Source organism: Saccopteryx bilineata, chromosome 5, assembly GCF_036850765.1.
Source record: "Saccopteryx bilineata isolate mSacBil1 chromosome 5, mSacBil1_pri_phased_curated, whole genome shotgun sequence".
Lineage (NCBI taxonomy): Eukaryota > Metazoa > Chordata > Mammalia > Chiroptera > Emballonuridae > Saccopteryx > Saccopteryx bilineata.
In genome coordinates this window covers 141333413-141346453 of record NC_089494.1, presented here as the reverse complement: position 1 = coordinate 141346453, position 13041 = coordinate 141333413, and positions in this window count along the sequence as shown.

Genomic DNA, 13041 nt, shown 5'->3' with positions numbered 1-13041 from the left:
TACAAAGTGCAAAAAGCCTGGAGAAGGTGGTCCCACAGAGTGCTGAGGCATACTGGACATGCATGGAGGTGCATAGAAAGGCATCTTGAGAGCAACTGGCTCCCAGCCCCGCATGATTATGCTGGCAGCTCTGACTGAGAGAGCCTTACCCAGAGCCCTGCGCTGAATGGGGATAGAGTGGAGATTTGCCAGCTCTTTGAGCCTCTTACTCTCCAGGCAGAGCAGCAGCAACTCCATAGCTGGATCATCAGGCTGCTAATTCAGGAAGAAAAGACTAGGAGAGAGGCTCTGGGAAAACTCTCTCATTTTTGGAGCCTGCAAATGCTAATGAGCCTCAACTGCCAATGAGACTGAAGCCTAATATATGACATCGCCGTAGAGACTTATCAACTGCAAACCTCTACCTAAGCATGCCACAGGGCAGAGCCTGGGATACAGAGTCACCGACCAGGAAGAGGGAGAGGAAAGAAAAAGGAAGAAGATAGCCTCTCAAAATCAAGAAAAATCCACAGACTTTAAAAACTTTTCCATTTTTTTTTGTTTTGTTTTTTTTTGTTTGTTTGTTTCTTTCATCTTCTTGTCTTGATTATTTTTTTCTCCTTCCACTTTGGTCATTTCATTCTCTGCCCATCTTATTCTTTCCTCTTCTTGAACTACACTACCCATAAGTGTTACCTTTCCCATTTTCTTTCTTTTCTTCTTCTTTCTCTCTATGAAGGTTGCACTCCAAGACCCTTTCCTCTCTCTTTTTGTTCTTTTTTCTTCTTTTCATTTTTTTCTCTTTCTTTTTTTACTCCCTCTATATTAGTTTCTTCTTTTCTCCTTTACTTTTACTCTCATTCAATCCTCAATCATGAACGAATTATTTTATTTGAAAATCAAATTTTTCTTTGTGGCACTTTAAGTGCTTTTTTATTTTTTTATTTTTTTTTGTATTTTTCTGAAGCTGGAAATGGGGAGAGACAGTCAGACAGACTCCCGCATGCGCCCAACCGGGATCCACCCGGCACGCCCACCAGGAGGCGATGCTCTGCCCACCAGGGGGCGATGCTCTGCCCCTCTGGGGTGTTGCTCTGTCGCAACCAGAGCCACTCTAGCGCCTGGGGCAGAGGCCAAGGAGCCATCCCCAGTGCCCGGGCCATCTTTGCTCCAATGGAGCCTCACTGCAGGAGGGGAAGAGAGAGACAGAGAGGAAGGAGAGGGGGAGGGGTGGAGAAGCAGATGGACGCTTCTCCTGTGTGCCCTGGGTGGGAATCAAACCTGGGACTTCTGCACGCCAGGCCGATGCTCTACCACTGAGCCAACCGGCCAGAGCTTTAAGTGCTTTTTAATTTGCTTTTTAGTTCATTAGCAGTGCTCCCAACCCTGGCTCTCCATTTTATCTAGTTTTTGCTCCACTTAATACAATAGTAATTTTAAAATTTTTTTTCCATTTTATTGTTTCCCTCTTATCCCTCTCCTAATATCTCTTAGTTGGCCATCACTTACAAGCAAATCATTTTATTCTTGACCCAATTTTTTTCCTTATTTGCATTCTGTGGGTCCATACGTCCTTTTTTGCCCCTTTATTGCTTCTCCCCAACTCAGGCACTCTGTTATAGGTAGTATTTTTTCTATTTAGCACAATATAATTCACAGTTCATCACAATTTTTTCTCAAGGAGGAGGGGAGAGGAGAGGAGAAAAAAAATAAAAGTAATAAATTTTTTTTAAACTTTTTATTCTTTATTAATTCTCATTAGTACTATCAACAAAACCACCCTCAGATGCCATTAAGGAGAAGGAAATCAAATATCATGAATAAAAAAGACAGAGATGCAGCACAGATAGATGAGGAAAATCTATGGAGAAAAATTTAATATATTGGAAACCTTGGAGCTAAATGACAGAGAATTTAAAATAGAAATCCTAAAAATACTTAGAGATATACAAGAAAACACAGGAAGGCAATTTAGGGAGCTCAGAAAACAACTCAACAAACACAAAGAATATATTACCAAGGAAATTGAAACTATAAAAACAAATCAAACAGAGATGAAAAACTCAATTTATGAACTGAAAAACAAAGTAACAAGCTTAGATAATAGAACAGGCCAGACAGAAGGTAGGATTAGTGACATAGAAGATAAGCAACTTGAGGCACAGCAGAGAGAAGAAGAAAGAGACTCAGAAATGTAAAAAATGAAAAAACCCTACAGGAATTATCTAACTCCATCAAAAAAACTAACATAAGAATAATAGGTATATCAGAGGGAGAAGAGAGATAAAATGGAATGAAGAAAATATTCAAAAAAATAATAGATGAGAACTTCTCAAGCCCGTGGAAAGAACTAAAGCCCCAAATTCAAGAATCAAACAGAACACTGAGTTTTCATAACCAAAACAAACCTACTCCAAGGCACATCATAATGAAATTGGCACAAACCAATGACAAAGAAAAAATTCTCAAGGCAGCCAAGGAAAAGAAAAATACAATATATAAAGGAAGGCCTATTAGATTATCATTGGATTTCTCAGAAGAAACTCTACAAGCTATAAGAGAGTGGACCCCAATATTTAAAATTCTAACAGAGAGGAACTTTCAGCGAAGAATACTATACCCATCAAAGCTATCCTTCAAATACAAAGGAGAAATAAAAACATTCACAGATACAAAAAAGATGAGAAAATTTATCATCAGAAACCACCCCATCCAGGAATTACTAAAGGGGGTTTTCCAACCAGATACAAAGAACAAAACAAAACAAAACCACAAGTAAAAGCTCCACCAAGAACACACACAAAAAAAAACAAATTTAAACTGTGACAACAACAACAGCAACAAAAAGGGAGAGGATAGAGATTAACAGTAGCAAAGGACAACAGAGTGCAGAAACACTCCTAAGATAGTGTACTACAATGAACATGGTAGGTACCTTTTTCATTACTTAATAGTAACCACCCTTGAACAAACCACCACAGAAGCACATGACTTAAAAAAGATAGCAACAGAGGAAAGAAGTATGGAATACAATCAAACAAAAACAAAGGATAGAAAAACAAAAGAGAAGAATCAAACAAGATACAAAACTAACAGAAAGCAATTTATAAAGTGGCAATAGGGAACCCACAAGTGTCAATAATTACACTAAATGTAAATGGAATAAACTCACCAATAAAAAGACACAGAGCAGCAAAATGAATTAAAAAAGTAAATCCAACTGTATGCTGCCTACAAGAAACACATCTAAGCAACAAGGATAAAAACAAATTCAAAGTGAAAGGCTAGAAAACAATACTCTAAGCAAATTACATCCAAAGAAAAGCAGGCATAGCAATACTCATATCTAATAATGCTGACTACAAGACAGCAAAAGTACTCAGAGACAAAAATGGTTATTTTATAATGATAAGGGGACACTGAATCAAGAAGACATAACAATTCTTAATATATATGCACCAATCCAAGGGGCACCAAAATATATAAGACAGCTACTTATTGACCTTAAAACAAAAACTGACAAAAATACAATCATACTTGGAGACCTCAATATACCGCAGATGGCTCTAGATCATTCATCCAAACAAAAAATTAATAAAGACATATTGGCCTTAAACAAAACACTAGAGCACCTGGATATGATAGACATCTATAGGACATTTCATCCCAAAGCGACAAAGTATACATTTTTCTCTAGTGTACATGGAACATTCTCAAGAATTGACCATATGTTGGGCCACAAAAATAACATTAGCAAATTCAGAAAAACCAAAATTGTACCAAGCATAATTTCTGATCATAAAGCCATGAAACTAGAATTCAAATGCAACAAAGAGGGGGAAAAAAACCACAAAAATGTGGAAATTAAACAACATACTTTTAAAAAATGAATGGGTCAAAGAAGAAATAAGCGCAGAGATCAAAAGATATATACAGACAAATGAAAATGACAATATGACATATCATAATGTATGGGATGCAGCAAAAGCAGTGATAAGAGGGAAGTTCATATCACTTCAGGCCTATATGAACAAAAAAGAGAGAGCCCAAGTGAACCACTTAAACTCACACCTTAAGGAAGTATAAAAAGAAGAACAAAGGCCAAAACCAGCTGAAGAAAGGGGATAATTAAAATCAGAGCAGAAATAATGAAATAGAGAACAGAAAAACTATAGAAAAAATTAATAGAACAAGGAGCTGGTTCTTTGAAAAGATCAACAAAATTGACGAACCATTGGCAAGACTCACCAAGGAAAAAAGAGAGGACTCATATAAACAAAATCCAAAATGAAAGAGGAGAAATCACCACAGATATCATAGATATACAAAGAATTATTTGTAGAATACTATGAAAAACTATATGCCACTAAATTCAACAATCTAGAAGAAATGGATAAATTCCTAGAATAATATAACCTTCCCCGACTGAGTTAAGAAGAAGCAGAAAGCCTAAACAGATCAATTAGCAGGAAAGAAATAGAAAGAACTATTAAAAATCTCCCCAAAATTAAATGTCCAGACCCAGACGGTTATACTAGTGAATTCTGTCAAACATTCAAAGACGACTTGGTTCCCATTCTACTCAAAGTCTTCCAAAAATTGAAGAAGAAGCAATACTTCCAAACACATTTTATGAGGCCAACATAACCCTCATATCGAAACCTGGCAAGAATGGCACAAACAAAGAAAACTACAGACCAATATCTCTAATGAATACAGATGCTAAAATACTAAACAAAATTCTAGCAAATCGAATACAACAACATATTAAAAAACTAATACATCATGATCAAGTGGGATTCATCCCAGAATCTCAAGGATGGTTCAACATACATAAAATGGTTAACATAATACACCATATCAACAAAAGAAAGAACAAAAACCACATGATTTTATCAATAGATGCAGAAAAGGCATTAGATAAAATACAACACAAGTTTATGTTTAAGACACTCAACAAAATTGGTATAGAAGGAAAATATCTCAACATGATAAGGGCCATATATTATAAACCATCAGCCAACATCATATTAAATGGCATAAACTGAGGGCTTTCCCCCTTAAATCAGGAACAAGACAGTGTTGTTCACTCTCTCCACTCTTATTTAACGTGGTGCTAGAGGTTCTAGCCAGAACATTTGACAAGATAAAGAAATAAAAGGCATCCATATAGGAAAAGAAGATGTAAAGTATCACTTTTTGCAGATGATATGATCTTTTACATCAAAAACCCGAAAGACTCCACAAAAAGATTACTAGGAACAATAAGCCAATACAGTAAGGTCTCAGGATACCAAATTAATATACAAAAGTCCATAGCCTTTCTATATGCCAACAATGAAACATTAGAGAATGAACTCAAAAAAATAATCCTCCCATGATTGCAAAAAAATAAAATATCTAGGAATAAACATAACAAAGAATGTAAAGGACCTATATAATGAAAACTACAAAGCATTATTAAGGGAAATCGAAAAAGATACAATGAGATGAAAAAATATTTCTTGTTTTTGGATAGGAAGAATAAATATAATTAAAATGGCCATATTACCCAAAGCCATATACAAATTTAATGCAATTCTCATCAAAATTTTAATGACAGTTTTTGAAGAAATGGAACAGAGAGAGATGGCGCTGGAGTAGGCGAACGTACCAACATCTACCTCCCAGAACGAAAGTGGATTATAAACTAATTTTAAGAACTATCATCTGGAAAAACCAACTTTGGACTAAACTAAGAGGACTCTTCAACCAAGGAACACTGAAGAAGCCACATTGAGACTGGTAGGAAAAGCAGAAACACAGAGAGGGCTTCCCAGCTCCCTGGAGCAAACAGCAGCCAGGAGAGACTCGCATGGCGGGAAATGAGTTTAGCAGAGAGGGGAGGGTCCTGAGCCCCAGGAACAAAGCCCCAGCCTGCAGCCGCAGAACTCAGAAGAGGCGTAAGGACAGTATTTAGCTGGAAACAAGTCAGGATACTGTTTGTGAGAAAGAGTTTGATTTCTCATATCCAAGATTCTTCTTAAAGGGACTGCACAGAACACCTCTCTCACAACCACTCACCCAGGGATCCAGGGGATGAGGAGAGAGGAGAATACCAGAGTAGAAGGAAGAGAGTGTAATCTAGGAGGCACAGGGAGAAACATTTTGGGAGATAGCCACCCTAACCCCTGGGACGAATCACTCCCCAAATCTGAAGTGAACATTTCCTCTGGAAACAGCAATACCAGCAAAGGGAAGCAGGAGAGCAGCCAAACAAGCTCCCCCGCGGCACTCAGAGCAGAGTCGCTTAGAAGGAGGGAGCTTTCGGGACTAGAGTAGTGAGTGGTAGGGGCAGAGCTGCAGTGCTCACACCCACGTGGCTGAGGGCTCGCTGGAGGGCGGGCGGCAGTGGGAGACGGAAGTGCAGTTCTGTGGGCAGGGGCGGATGCCGGCTGGCCACCACTGGGCTCAGGTGTGAGCTCAGTCTTGCCCAGCTGGGGAAGAGGGCCGTGCAAAAGCGGTCAAGCCCAGCTGCCGGCAGCCTGTAATCCAGTCTGCGGGAAAAGGGCTGGAACCCCAGAAGGGGTGGAGACCAACCCCTGAGCAAGGGCACAGGAGCATAGCCTTGCCCTGCCCATGCAACCCAGGCTTGTGGTCTGACTTGGGAGCCAGCTCCTCCCATGGGGGTGGAGCCAAAAGCCCAGAACAGGCAGAGTTCTGCTACTGAGCTGAGCGTGGGCATGTAGTCCTGCCTGGCTGGTAGAGCCAAGGCTAGCAGCTGTTCCACGAGCGTGATCCTCCTGCAAGGGCAGGGCGAAAGCTTGGAAACAGGCGGAGACCCGCAGCTGAACAAAGGTGCTCACCAGTGCCCTCAGCACTGAGCATAACATCATACACAAGAGTGGGGCAAAGGCCAAGGCCACCAAGGCTTGTGCACCTGTGCACATGATCACAGCCACTCCCATGAAGAGAAAATGCAGAGGCAGAGAAATGCAACACAAATGAACCAAGAGAAATCCCCAGAAAAGGACCTAAATGAATCAGATATAACCAAATTACCAGATGCAGAGTTTAAAATAACAATTGTTAGGATGCTCAAAGATATTAGAACAACAATAGATGGTCATTACGAAAACCTAAATAAAGAGATAGCAAATATAAAAAAGGACATTGAAATAATAAAAAAGAATCAGTTAGAAATGAGAAATACAATATCTGAAATAAAGAATAAAATGGAAGGAATTAAGAGCAGGATAGATGAAGCGGAGAATCAAATCAGCGTGTTAGAAGTCACGATAAATAAAAGCATGGAAGCAGAGCAGAAAAAAGAAAAGAGACTAAAAAACTCTGAGGAAACTCTAAGAGAGCTCTGTGACATGAAGAGTAATAACATCCGCATCATAGGGGTTCCTGAAGAAGAAGAGAAAGAACAAGGGATAGAGACTTTGTTCAAACATATCATAGCTGAAAACTTCCCTCAGTTAAGGCAGGAAAACATCTCACATGTTCAGGAAGCACACAGAACTCCATTAAGGACAAACCCAAAGAAATCAACACCAAGACACATCATAATTAAAATACCAAAGCTAAATGATAAAGAGAAAATATTAAAAGCTGCTAGGGAAAAAAAGATTATCACCTACAAAAGAGCCCCCATAAGGATGACTTCTGACTTCTCAACAGAAACACTTGAGGCCAGAAGAGAATGGCAAGAAATATTCAAAGTAATGCTGAACAAGAGCCTACAACCAAAACTACTTTATCCAGCAAGGCTATCATTTAAAACTGAAGGAGAGGCCCTGGCCAGTTGGCTCAGCGGTAGAGCGTTGGCCTGGCGTGTGGGGGACCCGGGTTCGATTCCCAGCCAGGGCACACAGGAGAAGCACCCATTTGCTTCTCCACCCCCCTCAATCCTCTCTGTCTCTCTCTTCCCCTCCTGCAGCCAAGGCTCCATTGGAGCAAAGATGGCTCAGGTGCTGGGGATGGCTCCTTGGCCTCTGCCCCAGGCGCTAGAGTGGCTCTGGTCATGGCAGAGTGATGCCTCGGAGGGGCAGAGCATTGCCCCCTGGTGGGCGTGCCGGGTGGATCCCAGTTGGGCGCATGCAGGAGTCTGTCTGACTGTCTCTCCCTGTTTCCAGCTTCAGAAATAAAAATAAAAAAAAAATTAAAAAAATAAAATTGAAGGAGAAATAAAAAGCTTTAAAGACAAAAAAAAAAACTCAAGGAATTCACTGCAACGAAACCAAGGCTGCAAGAAATGCTAAGAGATCTGTTGTAAACAGATCAAAGGAGAAAAAGAATATAGCAAAAGAGGAATACAATTTTAAAGAATAAAATGGCAATAAACAATTACATATCAATAATAACCTTAAATGTAAATGGATTAAATGATCCAATCAAAAGACATAGGGTAGCTGTGTGGATAAGAAAACAGGACCCTTACATATGCTGTCTACAAGAGACACACCTTAAATCAAAAGATGCACACAGACTGAAGATAAAAGGATGGAAAAAATATTTCACGCAAATGGAAATGAAAAAAAGCTGGGGTAGCAATACTTATATCAGACAAAATGGACTTTAAAACAAAGACCATAGTTAGAGATAAAGAAGGTCACTACATAATGATAAAGGGAGCAATCCAACAGGAAGATATAATAATTATAAATATCTATGCACCTAATATAGGAGCACCTAAATATATAAAGCAGACTTTGATGGACTTAAAGGACAAGATCAACAGCAATACTATAATAGTAGGGGATTTCAATACCCCATTAACATCATTAGATAGATCCTCAAGAAAGAAAATTAACAAAGAAACAGAAGACTTAAAGGACATATTAGATCAACTCGATTTAATAGATATCTTCAGAACCTTTCACCCTAAAGCAGCAGAATATACATTCTTTTCAAGTGCTCATGGTACATTCTCTAGAATAGAACATATGTTAGGGCGCAAAAGCGGTCTCAACAAATTTAAGAAGATTGAAATCATATTAAGCACTTTCTCTGATCAAATGGCATTAAACTAGAAATCATCCACAACAGAAAAACTGAAAAACATTCAAACACTTGGAAACTAAATAGCATGTTATTAAATAAAGAATGGGTTAACAATGAGATCAAAGAAAAAATTTAAAAATTCCTAGAAACAAATGATAATGAGCAGGCATCAACTCAAAATTTATGGGACACAGCAAAAGCAGTCCTGAGAGGGAAGTTTATAGCATTACAGGCATACCTCAAGAAGCTAGAAAAAGCTCAAATAAACAACTTGACCCTACATCTAAAAGAACTAGAAAAAGATCAGCAAGTAAAGCCCAGAGCTAGTAGAAGAAAGGAAATAATAAAGATCAGAGCAGAAATAAATGACATAGAGGCTAAAGAAACAATACAGAGGATCAATGAAAACAGGAGCTGGTTCTTTGAAAAGGTAAACAAGATCGATGAACCTTTAACCAGACTCACCAAGAAAAAAAGAGAGAGAAATCAAATAAATAAAATTAGAAACAAGAGTGGAGAAATAACAACTGACACAACAAAAATACAAAATATTGTAAGAAAATACTATGAAGAACTGTACGCCAAAAAAATGGATAACCTAGATGAAATGGACAAATTTCTTGAAATATATAATCTTCCAAAAATCAATCTGGAAGAATCAGAAAACCTAAACAGACAAATAACAACAAATGAGATTGAAACAGCTATCAAAAAACTCCCAAAAAAGAAAAGTCCTGGGCCTGATGGCTTCACAGGTGAATTCTACCAGATATTCAAAGAATAACTAACTCCTATCTTTCTCAAGCTACTTCAAAAAATTCAAGAGGAAGGAAGACGTCCAAACTCCTTTTATGAGGCGAGCATAATTCTGATTCCAAAACCAGGCAAAGACAACACAAGGAATGAAAATTATAGGCCAATATCCCTGATGAATTTAGATGCTAAAATCCTCAACAAAATATTAGCAAACTGGATCCAACAATATATGGAAAAAATCATACACCATGATCAAGTGGGATTTATTCTTGGGAGGCAAGGCTTGTACAATATTTGCAAATCAATGTGATTCATCACATAAACAAAAGGAAGGAGAAAAACCACATGATAATTTCAATAGATGCAGAAAAAGCATTTGATAAAATCCAGCACCCATTCATGATCAAAACTCTCAGCAAAGTGAGAATACAGGGAACATACCTCAACATGATAAAGGCCATCTATGACAAACCCACAGCCAACATCATACTCAATGGGCAAAAATTAAAAGCAATCTCCTTAAGATCAGGAACAAGGCAGGGGTGCCCCCTTTCACCACTCTTATTCAACATAGTCCTGGATATCCTAGACACAGCAATCAGACAAGAAGAAGAAGAAATAAAAGGCATCCAAATTGGAAAAGAAGACATAAAACTATCATTATTTGCAGATGATATGATATTGTATATAGAAAACCCTAAAGTCTCAGTCAAAAAACCACTAGACCTGATAAATGAATTCGGCAAGGTGGCAGGATATAAAATCAATACTCAGAAATCAGAGACATTTTTATACACTAACAATGGACTGTCAGAAAGAGAAATCAAGGAATCAATCCCCTTTACCATTGCAACCAAAAAAAGTACCTAGGAATAAATTTAACCAGGAAGATTAAAGACTTGTACTCGGAAAATTATAAAACATTTGTAAAAGAAATCAGGAAAGATACCAACAAGTGGAAGCATATATCGTGCTCATGGTTAGGGAGAATAAACATCATTAAAATGTCTATATTACCCAAAGCAATTTATAAATTCAATGCAATACCAATTAAAGTACCAATGACTTACTTCAAAGATATAGAACACATATTCCAAAAGTTTATATGGAACCAAAAGAGAACACGAATAGCCTCAGCAAACTTAAAAAATAAGAATAAAGTGGGAAGTATCACACTTCCGAATATCAAGTTATATTATAAGGCCATTGTACTCAAAACAGCCTGGTACTGGCATAAGAACAGGCATATAGATCAATGGAACAGAACTGAGAACCCAGAAATAAACCCACACTTTTATCAACAACTGATATTTGACAAAGGAGATAAGAGCATACATTGGAGTAAAGACAGCTTCTTCAACAAATGGTGTTGGGAAAATTGGACAGCTACCTGCAAAAAAATGAAACTAGATCACCAGCTTACACCACTCACAAAAATAAACTCAAAATGGACAAAAGACTTAAATCTAAGTCGTGAAACCATAAGCATCTTAGAGGAAAACGTAGGCAGTAAGCTCTCTGACATCTCTCGCAGCAATATATTTGCCAGTTTTTCTCCACAGGCAAGTGAAATAAAAGACAGGATAAACAAATGGGACTATATCAAACTAAAAGGCTTCTGCACAGCTAAAGACAATAAGAACAGAGTAAAAAGACAAACTACACAATGGGAGAATATATTTCACAATGCATCTGATAAGGGGTAATAACCAAAATTTATAAAGAACTTGTACAACTTAATACCAGGAAGACAAACAATCCAATCCAAAAATGGGCAAAAGAGATGAATAGACACTTCTCCAAAGAGGACACACAGATGGCCAATAGGCATATGAAAAAATGGTCAACATTACTAATGATTAGAGAAATGCAAATTAAAACCACAATGAGATATCACCTCACACCAGTCAGAACGGTGCTCAACAACTAAACAACACAGAATAAGTGCTGGCGAGGATGTGGAGAAAAGGGAACCCTCCTGCAGTGCTGGTGGGAATGCAGACTGGTGCAGCCACTGTGGAAAACAGTATGGAGATTCTTCAAGAAATTAAAAACCGAACTGCCTTTTGACCCAGCTATACTACTGTTAGAAAAATACCCCAAGAACATTATAGCACTGTTTGAAAAGAAGAAATGCACCCCCATGTTTATGGCAGCATTGTTCACAATAGCAAAGATCTGGAAACAGCCCAATTGTCTGTCAGAAGACGAGTGGATTAAAAAGCTTTCGTATATATATACTATGGAATACTTCTCAGCCATAAGAAATGATGACATTGGATCATTTACAACAACATGGATGGGCCTTAATAACATTATACTGAGCAAGATAAGTAAATCAGAAAGAACTAAGAACTATATGATTCCATACATAGGTGGGACATAAAAATGAGACTCAGAGACATGTAAAACAGTGTTGGAGTTACAGGGTGGCGAGGGAGGAGAGGGAGGGGGTTGGGGGAGGGGAGGGGGGCAAAGAAAACCAGTTAGAAGGTGACAGAAGACAATTTTATCAATGTCACCCCATCAAAATTAATCAAAAAAATAATTTATCTTAGGGCTAATACAGGCAGTTAGAAGAATAGTATAAGGATGCTAAGTCTGCTTCTCAGGCCACATCCTGCAAAAGGGGCCCCAAGCAAATTGGTAATTTGACTCCTCTGACTTTGCCAATTGGATTTAAAAATAAAATAGGTCAGTAATGCCCTGAAATGGAACTAAAAATACATGAGCATAAATTTAAAGGACTTTTAGATACTGGAGCTGATGTATCTATTATTGCTAAGCGACATTGTCCTCCTTCCTGGCCCACTTATGCAGCAGCCATAGAATCACAAGGTATAGGGCGCAGTAAATCCCCTCAAAAAAGTTCTAGTTTTCTACATTGGGAAGATTAAGAAGGTCATCCTGGATTTTTTAAGCCTTATGTGTTTCCTGGATGGCCAATTAATTTGTGAGGTAGAGATGTTTTGAAAAATATGGGAGCGTTGCTTGTCAGTCCTAATGGTTTAGTCCATACTCAGATGCTTGATCAGGGATTTTTGCCCACTAAGGGACTAGGGAAAGAACAGCGAGGAATTCTCACCCCCATAGAAGTGGCACCCAATACTAGAAAGTGTGGATTAGGATATCAAAATTTAGCATAGGGACCTTGATAGCTCCTGCTACCTCAATAATGCATTGTGCAGACACAATTACTTGGAAATCACATAATCCTGTAGGGGTAGACCAATGGCCCCTTGCTCAGGAGAAACTTAGGGCAGCTGCTCAATTGGTACAAGAGCAGCTACAGCTTGGGCACATTGAACCATCTAATAG